We start from the raw sequence: 21400 nt of genomic DNA, 5'->3' as shown, positions 1-21400 counted from the left end.
TATGGTGCAGATATGGCAATATCTTGGAATTCTTGGTGGCCCATTCTCCTTGTACCTGGTGCACAAGCAAATCTGAATCACCGATTACCAGCAGCTCCTGAGTATTCATGTCGATGGTCATGTTAAGCCCTAGTATGCAGGCTTCATACTCTGCCATGTTGTTGGTGCAGGGAAATCTGAGTTTAGCAGATAAATGTTGGCCAGTTTTCGATACCAAGACGGCTCCAATGCCGACTCCCTTGAAATTTGTCGCTCCGTCAAAGAACATTCTCCAACCGTCGTAGGACTCGGCAATATCTTCTCCTATGAATAACACCTCTTCATCGGGAAAATACATTTTTAGGGGTTCGTATTCTCCTTCCATAGGGTTCTCAGCAAGATGATCTGCCAGTGCCTGTCCCTTGACTGCTTTCTGAGTCACATAAATAATGTCGAACTCGCTCAACAGGATTTGCCATTTAGCCAGCTTGCCATTGGGCATGGGATTCTGAAAGATATATTTTAAGGGATCCATCCTTGATATGAGGTATGTTGTGTAAGAACAGAAGTAATGCCTCAGCTTCTGAGCTATCCAAGTCAGAGCGCAGCAGGTACATTCCAAGAGAGAGTACCGCGCTTCATATGGAGCGAACTTCTTACTCAGGTAATAGATAACTTGTTCCTTTCTCCCTGTCTCGTCGTGCTACCCCAGAACGCAGCCGAAGACTCCATCTAATACTGCAAGGTAGAGTAGCAAGGGTCTACCCGGCTCTGGCGGGACCAAGACTGGTGGTGTTGATAACTACTCCTTGATCTTGTCGAAAGCCTTTTGACAATCTTCGGCCCAACTAGTTGCAGCATCTTTCTTCAACTTTTTTAAAATCGACTCACATATAACTGTGGACTGGGCTATGAATCGGCTGATGTAGTTTAGCCGTCCTAGAAAACTCATTACATCTTTCTTACTCCTCGGCGGTGGCAGCTCTTGGATGGCTTTGACTTTTGACGGATCCAATTCTATCCCTCGGCGGCTGATGATGAACCTAAGTAACTTTCCGGCCGGAATCTCGAATGCACATTTTGTGGGGTTTAGTTTCAGGTTGTATTTTCGCAGTCTATTGAAAAACTTCCTCAAATTGGCTCTATGATTTGTGGCCTTCTTGGATTTGATGATGATGTCGTCCACATATACCTCGATCTCCTTATATATCATGTCATGAAAAATGGTAGTCATAGCCCTCATGTGGGTGGCCCTAGCATTATTTAGACCGAATGGCATCATCTTATACCAGTATACTCCCCATGGTATAATGAAAGCCGTTTTCTCAGCGTCCTCTTCGTCCATCCAGATTTGATGGTAACCGGCAAAATAATCCACAAACGACTAGAGTTCATGCTTGGCACAATTGTCGATTAGGATGTGTATGTTTGGAAGTGGGAAATCATCCTTTGGGCTGGCCCTGTTAAGATCCCGATAATCAACACAGACCCTGACCTTCCCATCTGCATTCAGAGATTAATTTCCCCGATGGTAGCTCTCTGAGACCCATTAAATGCCTTCACGTTCATGGTCCCTTCTCGTATCTCGTATAGGCTTTGCCCAACCTCTTCAGTGTTGTCAATGGGCAAATATTGAGACTGGATCCTCCATCAATCAGGACCCTGGTGATGAAGTAGTCTTCGCATTGCACTGTGATATGCAGTGCCTTATTGTGACTCAAACCCTCAGGCGGCAACTCATCCTCGTGGAAAGTGATTTTTTGACTTTCCAATACCTGTCCCACCATGTTAGCCGTTTCTCTGCTTGTGATGTTATTGGGCAGATATGCTTCGTCCAATACTTTCATCAGAGCATTCTTGTGCGTTTCTGAATTCTGCAGTAGCGACAAGATAGATATCTTAGCAGGAGTCTTGTTCATATGATCGATGACTGAATACTCCCCTGCTTGTACTTTCCTCCAGAGGTCATCTGGACCTGTTATGGGAGGTCTGTTAGAGGCCTGTTTGCCGGGCTCTCCCAAATGCTCGGGTGTATAGACCCTTCCAGTCCTAGTCATCCCTTGTGCAGCACCAGATTCTCCCATTTTGGTTTTCCCTTTTCTTCTAGCTTCAGCCGCATAATCCCATGGTAAAACCTTGGTGCTGAAAGGCGGTGTTGTTGATACTGTCTTTGTAAATGGTATGGCTACTTTCACCTCAAATGGAATAGGTGCAACTGCAGGGGGTGCTATCTCAACTTCAAATGGGACTGATGCTGTTACCTCAACTTCCACTGGCGGCTGTATCTGCACTATAATGGGATTGAGTGTGACTGCAGGCTTCTCGGGGTCGTCACCCTCTTTGATAAGTCCTATTGATCCCTCCGGATCCCATTCTTCATCCATTTCTATCATATTGACACCTTCACCCCTGTGATCTGGGATGGGGTTATTGCGGAATCTTAGGCGTAGCCTCCTTTGCCTGGATGATCTTGTTGTTAATCAAAGCCTGGATTTTGTCCTTCAATGTGTGACACTCGTCGATGGTGTGCCCTTTAATGCCCGAATGGTATGCACAAGTCTTATTTGGGTTAACCCATTGGGATGAGTTCTCCGTAGCCACAACAGGGATGGGAGTGACGTAACCAGCAGCAACCTTTCATATAACTGGTCGATAGGTTCAGCAATGGCAGTGTATTGTTTGGGTGGTCTGCGGTGAAAATTAGGTCGCGGTCTTGGGTAGTTTTGACGAGTTGGAGGTAACTGAAAATGAGATGGTTGGGAATTATAGGTGTGATAGGCAGTGGCTGGTTGGGAATATTTGGGGGATGAGGGTTGATATGTAGGTGGAGGTGACGGTTGACATGTGGGTGGAGGTGCTTGATATGTGGGTGGAGGTGCTTGATATGCAAGTGGGGAGGTTCGGTATACGAATGGAGTTTTGGGTCCTTGGGCGACCATCACTGCTCCCACGTCCTTTTCTTAGATATACCCCCTGGCTGCAATACATTATTAGTGGCCTGCAATGCCTCAAAGTTTGTTACCATCCCGCTCTTGATGCCTTCTTCGATCCTTTCACCAAGTTTGATGATATCAGAGAACTTATGGTTTTCAATAACGATCAACCTTTCATAGTATTGCGGATCCTGTGGTCTGATAAAGAACTTGTTCATCTGTTCCTCGTCCAATGCTAGCCTGACTTTGGCCACTTTTGACCTACAACGAGTAGCATACTCGCGGAAAGTCTCGGTGGGCTTCTTCTTCAAGTTCTGAATGTAGAAGACATCTGGTGCATTCTCTGTGTTGAACCTGAATCGGTCCATGAAATCAGAAACCATACTCACCCAGTTGGACCATTTCTTAGGATCCTGGCTGATGTACCAGGACAAGGCATCTCCCGTAAGACTCCTCATAAAAAGCTTCATTCGGATCTTTTCATCTTTTTCGACCCTGACAAGCTTGTCACAATAGGTCCTTAGATGAACCCTGAGATCACCTGTACCGTCAAACATCTCGAACTTGGGAAGTTTGTAACCCTCTGGCAGTTCTACATCCGGCTATATGCATAGGTCTTCATAGTTCAGAACTTGATGGCTCGGGCTCGATCCTTCTCGGTGCATGGTTTTGGTTTTGGAGTTGTGCTATTGCAACTTGTTAAGCCTACAACACTTCGAATATCACTCGAAGGTTGAACCCGCCTTCTTCACCGCCCTGTGCGTTCTGGCCGGCTGATCGAACGTCTCTGCGGACGCTACTCTCAGGATCGACGACCAAATTTTCATTAATGGCAACATGGGAACTGACGTCGATCGGGTCTACAGCCGGAATTCCATCGAGGTCAACTGGAGGCACTTCATTCCCTGGGGCGGCTATGTTGTCGTTTTCGCCATGGAGACCAAGGCCATTATCTGTGTGCGTGGGTGCTGCTTGAGAGTTTGACATGTTGATCCTAGAGTCAAAGGTACTCACAAGAAAAGGTATAAAATAGTGTGTGTCACGAAAGCTAGTACCAGGCAATCACTATTATCCTTGGCCCCACGGTGGGCGCCAAAGTGTTTACCCTAAAAACGGATAACAATTGAATTTATACGTGGTTTTGAGGATACGTGATTTTGCTTGGCACAAACTAAGAAAATACGTAAATTGATATTGAAATTGACTGTATATAGAAATAAAAGCAAACCAAAGAAAATGTATAGCTTTGACCCTCGAGCTAGGTCGCCCTCGAACCAAACGAGTATTGAACAAAGTAACAGAGTATTGAGAGCTTAAGAGAAAGATGGTATATTGCTTTATGTAACGTGAATATGATACATTTTACAAATGATCAGACCCCCTTTATATAGTAGGGGAGTCCTACCGTTGATACAATTCTAAATACAGTAATAAATTCCATGATTAGCTAATTAATCTGCCTCTTCTTGATACGTGCCGATATTTCCGCCGTAATCATCGCCCTATTGCGGATATTTTGGCTTTTCATTATTTGGCTCGGTAAACTTCCCTCGATCTTGCTCGATCTCTATCCTGCCTGGTTTCAATCTTGGCCGACCTCGATCTCAATCGGTCTCTGGGTCTCGAGCTTGGCAATCTAACTTTACACCGCGGTTCGATATAACATGGGGTCAAACCTTGGCCTACCTCGTTCTAAGACAAGCCCGATTTTACCGTATACAATGTGTACAGTTGAATATAATTAAGGTATATGGTTAGAAAAAGTAAATAATGAATATGACGCCTATTTAGGTAAAGAAAAAGTAATTTCCTTGAAACTCTCTTAATTGAATCTTCTTTTTTTTTTTTTTTTTTATCGTTTATCATTATCATTTTGCAAACAAATTAATCAACGGATTTTGTTTATATTGCTCCACAAAAGATGGATGATTTCTTATTTATCATTCTCATATATGTGTGTGTGTGACGTGAATATTTTGTAACTCTTTCAGACCGTAACTAGCCTAAAATGGTTAGTTGTTTACAAAAGTCAGTACTCCAATATTTTTGAAAAGAAAGATAAATGAGAGGAAAAATAACAAGTTATTACTTCACCAAGTAGACAGTGTTGTATCCAGCATTATAGTTACGGGTTTAATTAAACCCATAACTTTTGAGGCAGGATATAGATTTATGTGTAAGAATTTACTAAATTGTAAGAAATAGTGAATAACCCATAGGCAATAACCTTGTAAATATGATGGGTTCAATGCTAAAAATATTAAATATTAAACCCATAAAAATTTAAATTTTTGGATCCGCCTCTACAAGTAGAGATCATAATTAATCAAGTCCCGTAGTAGGACGTCAACTTTCATTTTTTCTCTTTTTTTTTTTCATTCTGTCACAAAGATTAAGGTGTTGTTTTTCTTATGCATTAATCACGGCAGAGGGGTTTCAACACCGTCCACCAGCAATTTAATGGCACGAATAAAGTGAATAGTATACGTAAGTGCATGGTTCTCTTTCATTTATGAAAGTTTAATATCTTCAAAACCCAGAAATCAGCGTAAACTTTGAGTATTGTTATTCTCACCAATTAATTTGAAACTGACGGGCTTGGATGTACGTAACATAGAGAAGAAAGAGATATTTTTGGGCACTTATTCTCAATATGGACAATATTCCAAAATGATAGAAACTAAGGGTCCATCAAATTATGTAGAGAACCAGGTTCTCTATGAGTTCCCACAGAACACACGCACACTGTAGTAAGTAAATGACATAGTGAAGAATTACGTGAAAACTTCCAGCTCACGTGATTAAAAACCACGACATCAAACTTCAGATTACAACCTATTGTAACCTAGGAATTCACTACAACATAAGGTATTTATAGCTACGAAATCTCAGCTACGAATTTAAATGGCTAATACCTAACAATAACCACAAAAATTAGAATTTTTCTGGCTATTTACAAATTCGTAATATTTGCTAGCCACGAAAATTAAATTGGTAAAGCTAATTCCTTATTTTTGCTATAATTGCTAACAATCGTAGCAATAATTGCCTAAATAGCTACAAATTTATTGCTACCATAAAATTGCGTAGCTAATTCATACATTTTAGCCACGCATTAAAATTTATTGTAGCAATAGTAACTTTTTAGCCACAATAAATTATTTGAAATAAACTATTGTAGCTAAAGAAATACATTTGCTTCAAGTTATAAATAAATGTGGCAATAGGTAAATGATATAGCCACGAATATATTGTTATGACAAAATATTGTAGCTAATTGTTAGATTTTGCTACAAACTGAAAGTTATTGTAGCAAAATCAACCTTTTAAACATAATAAATTATTTAAAATAAAATATGATAGCTAGATAAATATTTTTGCTTCAAGTTCTGAAAATGATGGCAATAATTGGCTTAATAGCTATAATTATTTTCATTACAGACTGATCTAGCCACAAATTTATTGCTCTGATAAACTTTCATAGTTATTCATTAACTTTTGCCACAAGTTGAAACTTGCTAATTGCTATAGTAATAATAACCTTAAAGGCCTACGAAACTATTCGAAACAAAATCTTGTAGCTAATGATTATTTTTGATTCAAACTATACAGAAAATAAAAATAGTTGGCTTAAAAAATAAAAATATTTTCCATGACAAAAATGATGAATATTTTTGCTCGATTACAAAATTATGACAAGAGTTGTCTAACGCTATTAGGTAATAAAATATTACTGTCAAATGTAACTGTTGTATTTTTCTTATAAGATTGAAAAATAATAATTGTATATGATTAAGGAAGAAAATAGTAATTGTATATGAGATTAAATAATTATTTAATATGATAAATTAATCTTTATTCTCAAATAATTCATCATTTGTTTACCTTCTTATAGCAGCAAAAACTTATCAATTTAGTTTTTTGACTATCAAACTCATATTTTGTTTTATTGTAGTTGTTGTTAATTATATATTTTTATGTAAAATTTAAATTGTTATTAATAGTTGTGGATATTTATGTATGTCATATACTCTATTACATTTAAACAAGTGTACTTATTTACCAAAATATTAATAATCTTAATGGAAAATGATATTTCGTAGCTACATAATCACGGATTTACAACAAATTTATGTTTTCATCACTAATTAAAAAATTTATATTTAAATAAAAAGTTTTGCAATGAAAAATAAAATTGTTGCTAATTTTTGCCTTAATATATAGTGACAAATTTAGAGACTGGATCTTTATCAATAACATTATTATTTGTATTAACTTTATATATTTTTTTTATATCTAGTTACACTAAGATATGTAAGTCCATACAAAAATTAATTATTATTATTTTGGTTAAATCAGTATTAGTTGTAAGTTCTTTATTAAAATACTGAATTATATCTAATTGATGTGTAAATAACTAACTATTGAGAATTAAACAACACTAATATTATACCAATTACATTGTATAACAAATTTTATATATATATATATATATTCTAGATGATAAAATATGTTATGATATGGTTTTTACTATCTTAATAATTATCATAAATCAAATTATACGATGAGTCTAAAAATTAAAATTTTAATATCATTCTTAAACATGAAAGAGATCTTTTCTATCTTGTGGGTATTATTTGTATTTGAGAATAGTTACATATTTTCACTATTATTATTCTTATCTGTGAGTATTATTTGTATTAAAAAATAGTTACAGATTTTCACTATTATTAAGTTTATTTTTGTAAAAAAAGTTAAGAACTTAATATGATTGATATAGGAGTGTATATCAAAACAAACTAGTATTAAGTAATACTTTCTTTTTTGGTAAATAGTAAATATCATAATTCATATTAAACAAAGTATTACTTAGAGTTTCAAAATTAATTTAAATACGAATAGTTAATATTAGATATATTATATACTATTAGATTTAAACAATTATGTGCTTATTACTAGTTATATTCAATTTAGGCAAGTATAAAAGTTATTGATTCAATAATCTAATACTATTTTAATAACTTAATAATTATCATAAACCTAACTTCACACTAAAAATAAAGAAGCTAATATTATTGAAATATTAACATATAACAAAACTAACAATATCATATAAGATGAAAAAGCTATAAAGAAAATATATTTGAGAATATCTTTATTTCATGCGCATGGCTGATTTTTTTTATTTTTACTTAAATATGTAATTTTCTTACTTTTATTTGACTATATGGTATTTGAATTTTTTTCTTGTATATAGCTTGAACCCAAAAAAAAAAAAAGTAAAACAAAGCAAAATATTTAAGAAAAGGGACGAATTAAACCTAACCACCAAATCAAAACCTAAACTTTTCCTTCTTCCCCAACCGCTACTCTTCCTCTCCATTTTCTTATTTCGTTCATCCACACTAGTGGGTGTTAATTTAAATCTGTGAGAAAGACAAAGAGGAGAAAGTCATCTAAGGACAAAAAAATTAATTTATTGGTTTGTCTCTTCCCAAGTAAGCTCATGTCTCTATATCGTAGGGCCTTTAAATCTCCTAATACTAATTTGGGTTTGGGTTTTTAAGTTCAATTTTACGAGTTATTCCAACAATTGATAGATATTATGCCTTATTTTTTATAAGTGGTGAATGCGATGTTGAAGATCTGATAGGTTTTGTGCCTTACACCTAATTAACTTGGGTTTTTGCTTCAATTGTTTGTTTTTGATTTATAGGGTGCTCAAGAGAAATGTGACTTTGAGAAATTTCAAACTCTTCTAATGCCAAATTGTGAGCTTTACTTCTTTCTTTCATCTCCTTAAGTTTATGATATTTATTTAAATGCGTTTTCTTTTGTCTTCTGTGTTGAAAATAGTTTAGAATTTTTTCACTTGATTCATGGCTAAGTATTTTCTTATTCCATAATTTATTGAATTTTTTTAATTACTAATTGTACATGTATTTAAATCGGTATATATTTTGATAATTCAAATATAAGTTTCTCACAAGATCATCTTATTTCATTATTTCAGTATAATGATTACGGAAAGTGCTTCATATATTCTTGGATGCATGAAGACCAAGGATGCAATGAGGGTGGCCACATGAATCATCAAGCAAATACTTATATTCATTTATTGTAAAATTCTGTACATTATTTTTTATCTCTTTTACAATCAAGCCTCACATTGGCTAGTTCTTTTCTACATATTTTAGTTATTGTAGAAGACTTATTTATTGCAGATTCTATTAATTGATTAGTACAAAAGTGTATTTTGGAGTTTATTTTGTGAAAATTTTTAAATGCCAATTTGTGCAGAATAAGTTATTATTCAAGCTTAATATGTTATTAGTTTTAATATATTATGCACATCCACAGAATAGTTAAGAAAATTTACAAAAATATCAAATAGCTAAGAAACAGGGGATTTGTGGGAGGAACTGTCACTATGATAAATTAACTTTTTTGTCAAAAAATTAAAATATAATAAAATAATCTAATCACGACTTCTGTATGATTTGTAGCCATGGAACTTTTAGTCCGTAGCTAAATAAAAATATTTTTGCCACGGACTACTATATTAAAGCAGTTACATATCTAAATTTTCGTGGCAAATAAATTTAAATCTTTTGCCACGCTGTAACACTTTGTGGCTACCATATAAAGATAGCTACAAATTTATTTATCGTGGCAAGAGTATAAAATCATTTGCTATAAATGTATTTGTCGTGGCAAAAGTATAAAACTATTTGCTATATATATAGCTACAATACAAAAAATTCGTAGCAATAGGTATTAATCCTTAGCCACGGACCATGTAAAGTTTGTAGCTAACTTTTAGCTACGCTACATTTTGCTACGAATGCTACGAAAAAAAATATTGTAGCTAAAGTGTTTAGCCACGAAAATTTTCATCATTTGCTACACTGTGTTTTGTAGCTATAAATGCATTATCTTGTAGTGGAATTAACCTCTTAATCCCTCACTAACTTGTAGCAATTCTATTACAAGCCCCTTTGTAATAACTCTATTACAAAGCTTACAACTCGACTAACTCTAGCCAAGACACAAACACAATGGTTTATGATTTTACAAAGTTTTCCTACACAACGCTTCTAACTAAGCTAAGTAGGAATTACAAGTAAAGTATTTTAACAAAGGTGAAACACAACTAAGGACATGTAATGACTCAATACAGGGAACTGGTCCGTTGTTATGTTGTTCTTTGTTCTTGATGCCCATGTGAATCACTTGCCAGATTGATTGATCACTTGAGAGAATACTTGATTGATTCTTGAATGAATGTATGATATTTTACCTTTGCTTCAATGTTAATATTGCAAAGGTGACATCTATTATGAAATCATGTGTGGTACAAGAGCATTCCCCATAAAGTTGACTGTTGCACTATTTGCATTGTTGCGTGTGCAGGCGGCACCTTTACAACTGTCTGGGGGTTGACTGATACATTCACCAAGCGAACTGGTGTCCATCTTCCCTCTGTTGTTTCTCTGACTCTAAAGAGTTGAACCACGTCCCTAGCTTGAAACTTGACATTCTTAAGTACTTGAGGATGTGTAACAGGTTCCCCATCTAGTTCTTATTATTAACTTTGTTAGATCATCAATACATAATAGGGATGTATATAACCGATCTATATCCTCTTTTTTGATGATGACAAACTTATAATTGAAGTTCCCCCTGAAAACCAGAATAGCATACGTATTTCCTATATTCCCCTTGAATCTGTTCCCCCTCAATTAATATTCCCCCTTGAATCTGTTCCCCCTCAATTAATTTCTCCCTTTTGGCATCATAAAAAGAGTAGTAGCAGGCAATAAGCAAAAAGAAGTCTAGCATGGTTAACACATGCCACATGTGTGCACACAAACATGACTAAAAACAGAACAAAAGAGCAAAGCATGCACAACAAAAGGATGAAGTTCTCATTAATTTTTGGAATTAAAAGAGGGAGCAGTTCCATTGTTACCAAAACATCCACAAAATAAAAACAACAAAAGGTGCCAGACATAAAAGTGAAACGCTAGGAGCTGAAACAAGAAACTGAAACAGAGGACAGACACTAGGAACTTGACACTTGGAAGGGAACAACTTTTAAGGAGCACTGGTAAGGGAAGGCCCAAATGAGGAGGCAAGAGTTCTAAGAAGGATGTTCATGCAGGCTTTTGCTGACGTCTGCTCGTGGAGCAGCCTCTTCTTCAGCTCCTCAACCTGTTTCCTGAGGTCAGCATTTTCCTTTGTCAGACGGGCAACCTCTGTGCTTTGGGAACTACTAGGACCAGGTGCCGCCTGGGCCTGACTGAGCTGACCTTCGAGAATAATATTCCGTGCCTTCAGCTTCCTTATCTCTTCAGTGGCGCTGTTCTGAGCGTTGATCAACTGAGAGATAGTAGAATTACTGCTAACCCCTCCACTCCTATCAATGTCTCACACTCCTCGAGGGTGGTCTTCGAGAAGGTTTACTTACGAGTACCCACTTTAGCTTTTCCCAAAGGGACTTTAAATAATTCAAAAACCTTAGTGAGAAGGAACCCGTAAGGCAACCCATGATTACCATCCTTGAACTCTGCCACTTTCTTCATGTTCTCTATCATAAGACCAAGCAGGTTTATGGTGGTGTAACCATCCAGTGCTTCCATGAGAACCAAGTATGCTCATGACGTAATAGATCGTCTTTATGCGCATGGAAGCAGAACTTTTTTCACCATTTCAAACAGCAGTTGGTACACTAGAAGGAGGGCCTTCTCGTGTACCCGTTCCCCTTGATATATTGCCTTATCCTTCAAGATGACATTTCTAAAGTTCGAAGAGCAGGTTCCCTCAATAGAGGACATACCATCAGTAGGCACACCCAAAATGGTTCCTAGAACAACAGTATCCATCACAAAATCAACACCATTCACTTTCAAGCAAATGTTATCATCTTCAACTTTGAAGAAGTCAGCATCTAAATTATGCACTTCTGCCTCATACACTTTGGGACTGTCATTAGTGAACAAATGGGTCCACTGCTGGAATTCACAGATGTCATCTAGTTGGCGCATTCTTGACAGGTCAAGAATATCAAGGGCAAATGTGCGGCCCCACAACACCTTTTGGTTTCTCAAATTTTCCCTTCCAACATCTTGGGCAGCACTAACCTTGGCCTTCTTTGAGGAACTAGGTTCCTCACTAGCACCAGCCTTCCTTTTCACTGATTTTCTCACACTCTTCCCTTTGTCTGTAGATTTCTTGGACACCTTCTCAGCAGACTCCTCAGCCACTTTTTCACCAGACTCCTCAACCACTCTTTCTCCAGACGCTTCAACCACTCTTTCTCCAGACTCCTCAACCAACTCACTAGATTTTTCACCCTCAACATTGCTCACACCCATCTCACTCGCAGAAGACTCTTTCTTGGACTTTGCAACGGTAGGTTTCTTTGAGGACTTACAAGCCAAGGAACCAGGTTCCTCATTCACCTCATCATCAATGTCAACAACTAGTGCTGGAGGCACTATCTTCTCATTTACAACCTTTCCATCCTTTACCAATCTCCTCTTCTTCTTTTCTTCTTTGATTTTCCTTAGGACCGACTCAAGGGCTTCCTTCTTCTACAACCTAGTAGTAGGTCTCTTAGGAGTTGACTTCCGGTGAGTTACCTTTCTACTCCTAGCACTAATGAAGCTCGCAAGAGCCACATTATCATAATCTTCTTTGTCACTATCCTTATTCTCCTCCTCAGACAGAGATCTCATCTTAGGAACAACAATTGATAATGGCTCAGCATAGAAATGAGGAGAGGGAGCGGGATCAGTACTGACCTGGGGTTCTTGGGGAGAACCAGGGATTTTATCCTAAGTAGAAGCAGAGGGCCCTTCTTGGGCGAAGGGATCGGGTTCCTCAGTTGGTTTCCTAGTAGTACTGTCGGGTGCCAGACTTTCGACAAGCACCAGTTCCCTACCCTCTAACTGTGTACCATTATCTTCCTCCTGAGATCCATTGGTTGCAGACACACCCTCATAGCCTCCAACAAGACTTCCCTCAGGAACTATTGACAGCATATTTTCTATAGCCTCCTGTTCTTGTAACTCCAAAGTAACTTCAGAAGGCATAAGAAGAGCATTACCTGTAGAATCAAGGCCTGGGGCTGTCATAGCCGATTCATCACGGTTATGAATTCCACTGGTAGACAATAAATTTCTTGATTTTATTCTCCCTCCACTATATCTTCTTCAACTATTTTTTCCGGCGAGGCAGAAGGAGAGGTCGCAGCCACAAATTTCTTGGGAGTCAAAGTTTTGCGACTCCAATGAGAACCAGTACTCGATAGGGTTGGAGAGGAAACAGTGGATGGTTGTGACTCTATCTTATGGTTTGGACTAGTTAGAGTAGGGAGCGTAGACTCTATCACTGATGCTTCAATGGGTGAAGACATAGTGGGGATGATGCTTGGAGTATTCTGGGTTTCCTGATTTTCTGACATGGTGGAGTATAGTGAGAATTTGTTAAGAAGAAGAGAGTGTTTGGTTTGAAGAAAAAGGGAATTTTTAGCTTGTGATGTTAACAGTTATAAGAGGGACCGTGAGTGGATGTATTTAAGAGGAGTGAGGTACCGGTTAGGAACGGGTATCAATTTTGGGTAGGCGGGTCGCTTCATAACAAGTAGGACGCTTGGGTCCAAACGAAAACATTTTTTTTTAAAACTGACAGTTTAAGTGACATGGCACCATTTCAGTCGTTAAAAAATTATGGATGAGAGTAAAGAGGAACTACTAACCTGTGTCAAGGGAACCGGGTTCCCTGACAGATTTTGTAAATGTGAACTTCATACTTTTGCCCAAAGTGTGATACCTTAGCTACTTGTTAGCTCTATAATCATCACGTGTGTCTACCTGCAACAATATAGAGATGAGTTAGACTTTGTCAGAAAACAATTTTTAGCCATTTTACCTGTACATTTCTGTCATAGCCAATCATTGAGGGATCAGGTCCTTAGCTTGATTTCATCAACCCTAGTGCCAAGACATTCTTTTAGAAGTGCTCTCTTCTCAGTGCTTTGGTGAAGATGTCTGCAATTTGATCTTCTGTGCTGCAAAGTTTCATGCAGATGAGCTCTTTTTTAACATTGTCTCTGAGAAAATGATGTCGCACATCAATGTGCTTTGTTCTCTTTTATTGAACTGGATTCTTGGCCATGTTAAGAGCACCGGTGTTGTCACATAGTAAGGGAATGCAATTAGAAAACACACCAAAATCTTCCAGCTGCTGCTTAATCCACAACAGTTGAGTACAGCAAGAGGCTGCCACCACATATTCAGCTGTTGTAGTTGAGAGGGCCACTGATTTTTATTTTCTTGTACCCCATGAAAGCAGACATGAACCCAAAAAATGTGCCATGGCAGAAGTTCTTTTCCTACCCACCAGATAGCCAGCGTAATCAGCATCAGCATATCCAATTAAATCAAAATTGTCTCCGGAGGGATAGTAGAGGACCAGGAACTGTGTGCCTTTGAGATATCTCAGGATTCTCTTGGCTGCCTTCGGATGGGATTCCTTTGGATTAGATTTAAACATGGCACAAAGTCCCACACTAAAAACAATATCTGGTCGGCTTGCTGTGAGATACAGGAGGGACGCTATGATACCTCTATACATGGTCTCATTCACAGAGGAACCAGGTTCATCCATGTCCAAACGAGTGGCTGTGGCGATGGGAGTATCAATGATTTTTTATCCTTCCATGTCAAATCTCTTCAGCAGCTCCTTGATGTACTTCTGCTGACTTATCATTGTCCCCTTAGGAGTTTGCTTGACTTGTAAACCCAAGAAGAAATTCAATTCCGCCATCATGCTCATTTCAAACTCACTCCCCGTGAATTTTCTAAATTCTTCACATAGAGAATCATTAAGTGCTCCGAAGATGATCTCATCAACATAGACTTGCACAATGAGCAGGTTCCTCCCTGGTTTCTTCAGAAATAAGGTGTTGTCAATTTTTTTCTCTTGTAAAGCCATTTTCTAGAAGAAATTTTGACAACCTTTATACCAAGCGCGAGGAGCCTGCTTTAGCCCATATAAAGCCTTGTCAAGTTTAAAGACATGCTCAGGATGCTCATGACTCTCAAATCTAGGTGGATTCTTGACGGAGACTTCTTCTTTTAGAAAACCATTCAGAAATGCACTTTTGACATCTATTTGGAACAATTTGAATTCCATATGAGATGCAAAGGCAATGAGGATTCTGATGGCCTCCATTTGAGCAACTGGAGCAAAAGTTTCATCATAGTCAATCCCTTCTTCTTGATTGTAACCTTGAACTACTAGCCTTGCCTTGTTCCTTGTGGTGTACCCAAACTCATCAAGTTTGTTTCTGAATACCCACCCGGTTTCTATAACGGTTCGGTCAGCAGGTCGTGGAACCAGGTGCCATACAATGTTTCTCTCAAATTGATGGAGTTCTTCTAGCATAGTCGTAATCCAGTTTGCATCTTTCAATGCCTCCTTGATATTTTTGGGCTCAATTTGAGAGAGAAAGTATGAGAATGCAAGCGAGTTTCTTGTCTTTGATCTAGTTTGAATTCCTGAATCAATAGGGGTGATTACATTCTCAAGAGGGTGTGAACTTTTGTGCTTCCATTTAGACACCTGAATCTCATTGTGAGAAGGTCCAGGTATTTCTGAATGTGATCCTAGGTTGCTTCTCATCTCAGCATGTGGTGTGCCTTGGATAGCATCTACAACTCTGTTCTCAGCTTCAGTTGTTGTGATTAAGGAACCAGGTTCCTCTCTATCGGTTGGAGATATGGCTGCACCATCCTCATTTGATTCCATGACGTGGCCCATCATGTCAGCCTTTCCATTTTCCATGTCAATGACTTCACCAGGGACAGTTGACTGTTCTCCGTCTCGATTACTCTTATCATGTGAATCTTTTCCACATGAGTGGCCATCAAAGATCACATGTATGCTTTCCTCAACACATTGAGTTCTTTTGTTGTATACTTTGTAGGCTTTGCTTTGTGATGAATAGCCCTGAAAGATTCCTTCATCGCTTTTGGCATCGAATTTTCCAAGTGCTTCCTTGCCATTGTTGAGAACAAAACATTTGCAGCCAAATATCCTTAAATGAGTCAGCTTGGGCTTCCTTTCGTTCAACAGTTCATATGGGATTTTGTTCAGAAGGGACCTGATCATGCACCTGTTCACCAAGTAGCATGCAGTGTTGACAGCTTCTGCCCAGAAACTTTTTACAATGCCACTGTCAATCAACATTGTTCTTGCCATGTCTTTAAGAGTCTTATTCTTCCTCTCCACAACACCATTTTGTTGAGGTGTTCTTAGAGCTGAAAAATTATGAGTGATGCCATTTTCAGCATAGAATTCGTCGAATTTGGCATTGTCAAAATTTTTCCCGTGGTCAGACCTGATACATACTCCATATGGCTCATCTTCACCTGGATCTTCTTCACAAATGCAAAAAATACTTGAAAGGTTTCATCCTTGGTTCTGGAAACAGAGTCCAGGTGAATCTGGAATAGTCGTCCACTATAATAAAGATTTACTTCTTTCCTCCTCTACTTGGCACCCTCATAGGTCCGCATAGATCCATATGGAGGAGATCAAGTGGCCTTGAGGTACTAATTTCCTTTTTGAGATTGAAAGAGGATCTGACTTGCTTTCCTTTTACACATGCATCATATACCTTGTGATCCTTGAACCTTGACTTGGCCAGACCACGAACCAGGTCCTTCTTGACCAATTTGCTCAGCAACGTAAAACTTGCATGACCCAGCCTTCTGTGCCATAGTTCAGCATCATCATCAACAACACTCAAACAGCTGAGATCTCCATTTTGCAAGGATTCAAAGTCAGCAACTTGATATTTTTGCATCTTTTAGCCACTAAAACCACTTCACCAGTCACAAGATTTGTGATTATGCATATTTTTTATACAAATTCCACTTCGTTTCCTTGTCACAAATTTGGGAAACACTCAGCAAGTTGTACTTCAACCCGTTCACATAGTACACATTTTCAATTGAGTGAGAGAGAGACTTCCCAATCCTTCCAACTCCCAAAATGTATCCCTTCTTCCCATTTCCAAAAGGACACACTCCCTCCTTGCAGGGCATTTAGTGAAAGGAAATCATTTGTGCTTCCAGTCATGTGCTTTGAGCACCCACTATCCATGTACCATTGTTGACTGCTCACTTTCACTGCTCCCTGCAAAAGGAAATCAAGGGTTAGACTTAGGAACCCAAACAAGTTTGGGTCCTTTGTAGTGAGGAAAGGGGTGAATAAGGGCTCTTTTGGTCCAAGCACGCATCACACGTTTTTTATATGAGGGACCAGGTTCTCTAGCAGTAGTTACCTTTTTAGCAAAAACTTTATTTTTCTGTTGAGATTGAAATATGGCCTTACAGGTTTCCTTAAGGTGCCCAGTGTTACCACAATGAGTGCAGAGCCAGTTATTAGGTACAGTAACGTACATTCTATGAGGGTTGTATGGGTCTTTTCCCATAGAAATCCGATTCCCTGCCTGTTTCCCCCATTGTTCGTATACATGGCAGTGATAGCATTAGAGGATGGTCACGCCCAACTCTAGTCCTAAAAAGGATAAGCGGTCGCTACAAATATAATCCGGTCTAAAAGTCCGGAGTCGAATCCCACAGAGAACTAAGGCTTAGCTATATCTGTTTAATATCACTAAGAAGACAAGTTTGAACAATTTCCTAAATTATAAAGATTGAGATTTATATTTCTAACTAATTAACTAGCAAATACTACAAAGCGGTAAAATTATCAACTAACGAGACAAAGGGTTGGAGACTAAATTAAGGAGATCTAGAGTTATGATTTCCCCAATTGTCGGAATCCTTCTAGCTATGTTCCCTACAATTTTGCCAATGTATTCTCTTCTGATCGTGAGCACTTTAGGTGCTGTAATTCTCTCTCGAGCAACTACAACAATTTACTAGACATATTCTCTCGAATTACGCTAGTTGGCTTTATCTAACCGCTCAGTATGACCATGTCAAGGCTTTGTTATTTCTAAACCTGCCTTTAATCCCGCTGTATTGATTTCACACATACGTTAGGAGTGACGTTATTCAACAACCACCTAAATATGTATCCTTTCTCAAGCAACACATAATAAATAGGCACAGTCAATCGATGGTCATTCAATCAACAACAATAAACACGTAGTTGAACAAGTAGAGAAATCCAATGGCTCAATTATATAAAAATATAACAAGAATTCATCCTACAAAAGGTTCTATCAAAACTCTAGAAAATGAATTAGCTATTCATAATAGTATGTAAACTACAATACTAAAAGTCATAACCAACAACAAAAGATAGGAAGAGGAAGGAAAAACTCGTAGAAGAATTCCGCGCCTTGCTCCTATTGTGTTCTTGCCTCCTTAGGTCGAATCTCCGGTCTCCTTAGCCTCCTTAGGTCTAAATTATGTCAAAAGTGTGTTCAACCCCTTAAAATATCGTTTTTTCATGTATATATACCAAGTAGGGTCGGAACCAAACAATTATACCTTCTCCTACACGAAAAAGGAGAATTTGTCACGTCTGGACAGCCGCGGCCGCGGTCAACCGCGGTACGGACGCGGTATTTGGCAAGTGTACTGCCTCAGCCTCAGGTCCGCAGTCGCGGTTTTGACCGCGTTTTTCACCCTCTTCCATTTGAAATTTGGAAAAACGTAAAACATGAAAGTTGTAGCCCTTTGAGTTAGCTTTCGAACCATAAATTGTGGAGCATAAATGGAGTTTTAAGCGAAAAGTTATGTGCATTTTACTAGACAGTGCGCAATATACCTACTCGATTCTTTGTTTTGTTGCTCTATCATCCGTTGATCCCCGAACACGATCCCGACTTAATTCCTTGGGCTTTACTCAGACTTCAAAGCTCCAAATCACTTGAATTTATTCCATAACATCTATATAGCTCGGAATCACTCCTACAAGGCATAAAACACACAATTAGTGCAAAACACTAATGATTAAAACGCAAACTCAACTAAAGTGCAGTAAATTAGAGTTTAATAATCGACTAAAATACGTAATTATAGCCTATCATCAACACCCCACACTTAAACCATTGCTCGTCCTCGTGCAATCAAACTACACTTTATATAGACACGACATTTTTAAATAATTCTCCTAACTCATCACACCAAGAATATTTAAAATAGACTAAGCACAAAAGCGTAACATCTTCACCTCAAGATTTGACTCACAAGTACCACGCATTATTCACAACTCACCTACTTACTCTAACATAGAGGTCACTGACATTACCTTTCCTTTATGAATCAAGTGCCCTCACACAACAAAAGAGAGTAGTTCCACACAATAAAATTTCAGAACACTTAGGAACTCAAGATAGAAAGAATTCACTCACTCTCAAAAATAACATTCATATGCCACAAAAGATGCACCACAGGCTTGCTCATAGTGTACTACTCTACTAATCGAGCTCATTCAATCTAGGATCAATTAGGACTTTATTTGGTTGTAATGTAGGCTATGGGACGGGTATGATATATTTAGATATAAAAGTGACTACACCTCCCTAAGCACTTTAATACATATACTTTAACATTCAAACCACATGCTTATGTCAAACCAAACTCCACCTTCACCTCCATGTATATTACCCCATTCTTTTTTAAGCACACTTACACCAAAAGCCACCACTTATCAAGGAATTTTTTTTTTCACAACAATCGAACTTTTTTTTTTCAATTCAAGTGGCTCTTACTTTTTTCAAAACAGTGCACCTTTCTCCTTATTTCATTAGTTCCATTCAAAAGCCAAACCAACTACCCCACACTTTAACTTTTACACAGTTCATAACAATTCAAGTGCTCATGAGAGGTTAAAAGGTTCAAATAGATGATTAATTCAAACAAATGGGCAAGTCTTGTAATGTGGTTGCCAAAGAAACAAGATTACAGTCTCAAAGGGGTTAACTACGATACATAACAATTAGGTGGGTAAAATATATATATCTGGCTCAACAAAGAAACGCCTATATCACTTCCAAGACTGAACAAAACTACTATTTCGCTTCGCAAACACACAGGGCAAGTTCTAGGCATCAAATGCAATGCACAAAATATAACAAATCCTTACACACACATGGCACATAACTCATTCAGGATTGGTTTCATCAAGACACTCTAGTCAAAGCAGTTAAGCAAAGTTAAGATCATAAAATTTAAGGTACTTATACAAGAGTCAAAAACTGAGCCTAAGCGTCACAACCAAAGTACTCACTTTTCTCAAGGCATAACAAAGTCAAGAGATATTTCTTCAATTCAAAACACAACACAATGGCTCCTATTCCTAAAAAAAACTAACTTGACCCGGTTCAAATAAAACCCTTGGAAAAGAACCGCGGCATAAAAAAACCAAGGGGTAATTGCTACACTACCTAACAACAGAAAATCTTTTTGTTTTTTTTCTTTAGACTTAAATCCCTCAAGAAAATTGTCTAATAGATCCATCGTCGGGAAAAGTCCAAACTTTTTTTTCCGTTTTTCTAACAAAATAAAAAAAAATTTATTCAATTAAACTAACACAACTAAAATAGCATAGAAAATCACCCAGACAATCTCCTCACCCCACACTTAAAATTGTGCATTGTCCCCAATGCACACCATAGCTAATAAAAGGGTAAAAGAGACTCCCTGGTAGGTGTTGATACCCAATTTTTCCCTACATAATTTTTATATACAAAAAATATTCTCAAAATAGCATATATATATGCATATATAAGCATATCTAAGTGTTTTGGAATTTTTCCTAAACTACCCCGATCCAAATATCTCGGAAAAATCTCCATCGGCATGTTCCGCCGACGGGTCCTAAACTACATATGGCATGATTCCTGTACGACCAGGGATATGTAGGCAGCTCAGGAACCAGAGCTCGGTCAAAACTCTTCAACTTGCTTCGTTCGGTCAAATTGGCCATCATATCTTTACCCGACAACTCTTTCATCCTTCCCGGGTAAAGAGGGGCAGCTGTTGATACCCAATTTTTCCCTACATAATTTTTATATACAAAAAAATATTCTCAAAATAGCATATATATGCATATATAAGCATATCTAAGTGTTTTGGCATTTTTCCTAATTTTTAAAGATTTTTTAAAATCAATTTATTGTCCATTTTAGCAATACAAAAATCAATATTTATTCCTCAAATTATCATTTTTGGTGACTAATTTGTTTTATCCTCATATTTATACCAAAATATAGCTAAGGTAATTTTTCCACATTTTTTACAAATTTATTGAGTATTTTAAAACTAAATTGGACATAATTGCAATTCTATCCTATTTTAAGATTAATTGCGTTTATAATAACAAATTTTGATTCTAGTATTTTTAATTTAATATTTACATATTAGTAATTAATTTAGTACTTTTAATTTATTTCCAGAAATTGTTTAACTATTTTTACAAAATAAAAAGGGGAAAAA

Source organism: Nicotiana attenuata, unplaced genomic scaffold (assembly GCF_001879085.1).
Source record: "Nicotiana attenuata strain UT unplaced genomic scaffold, NIATTr2, whole genome shotgun sequence".
NCBI classification, from domain to species: Eukaryota; Viridiplantae; Streptophyta; class Magnoliopsida; order Solanales; family Solanaceae; genus Nicotiana; species Nicotiana attenuata.
This window is presented reverse-complemented; position numbering follows the sequence as displayed.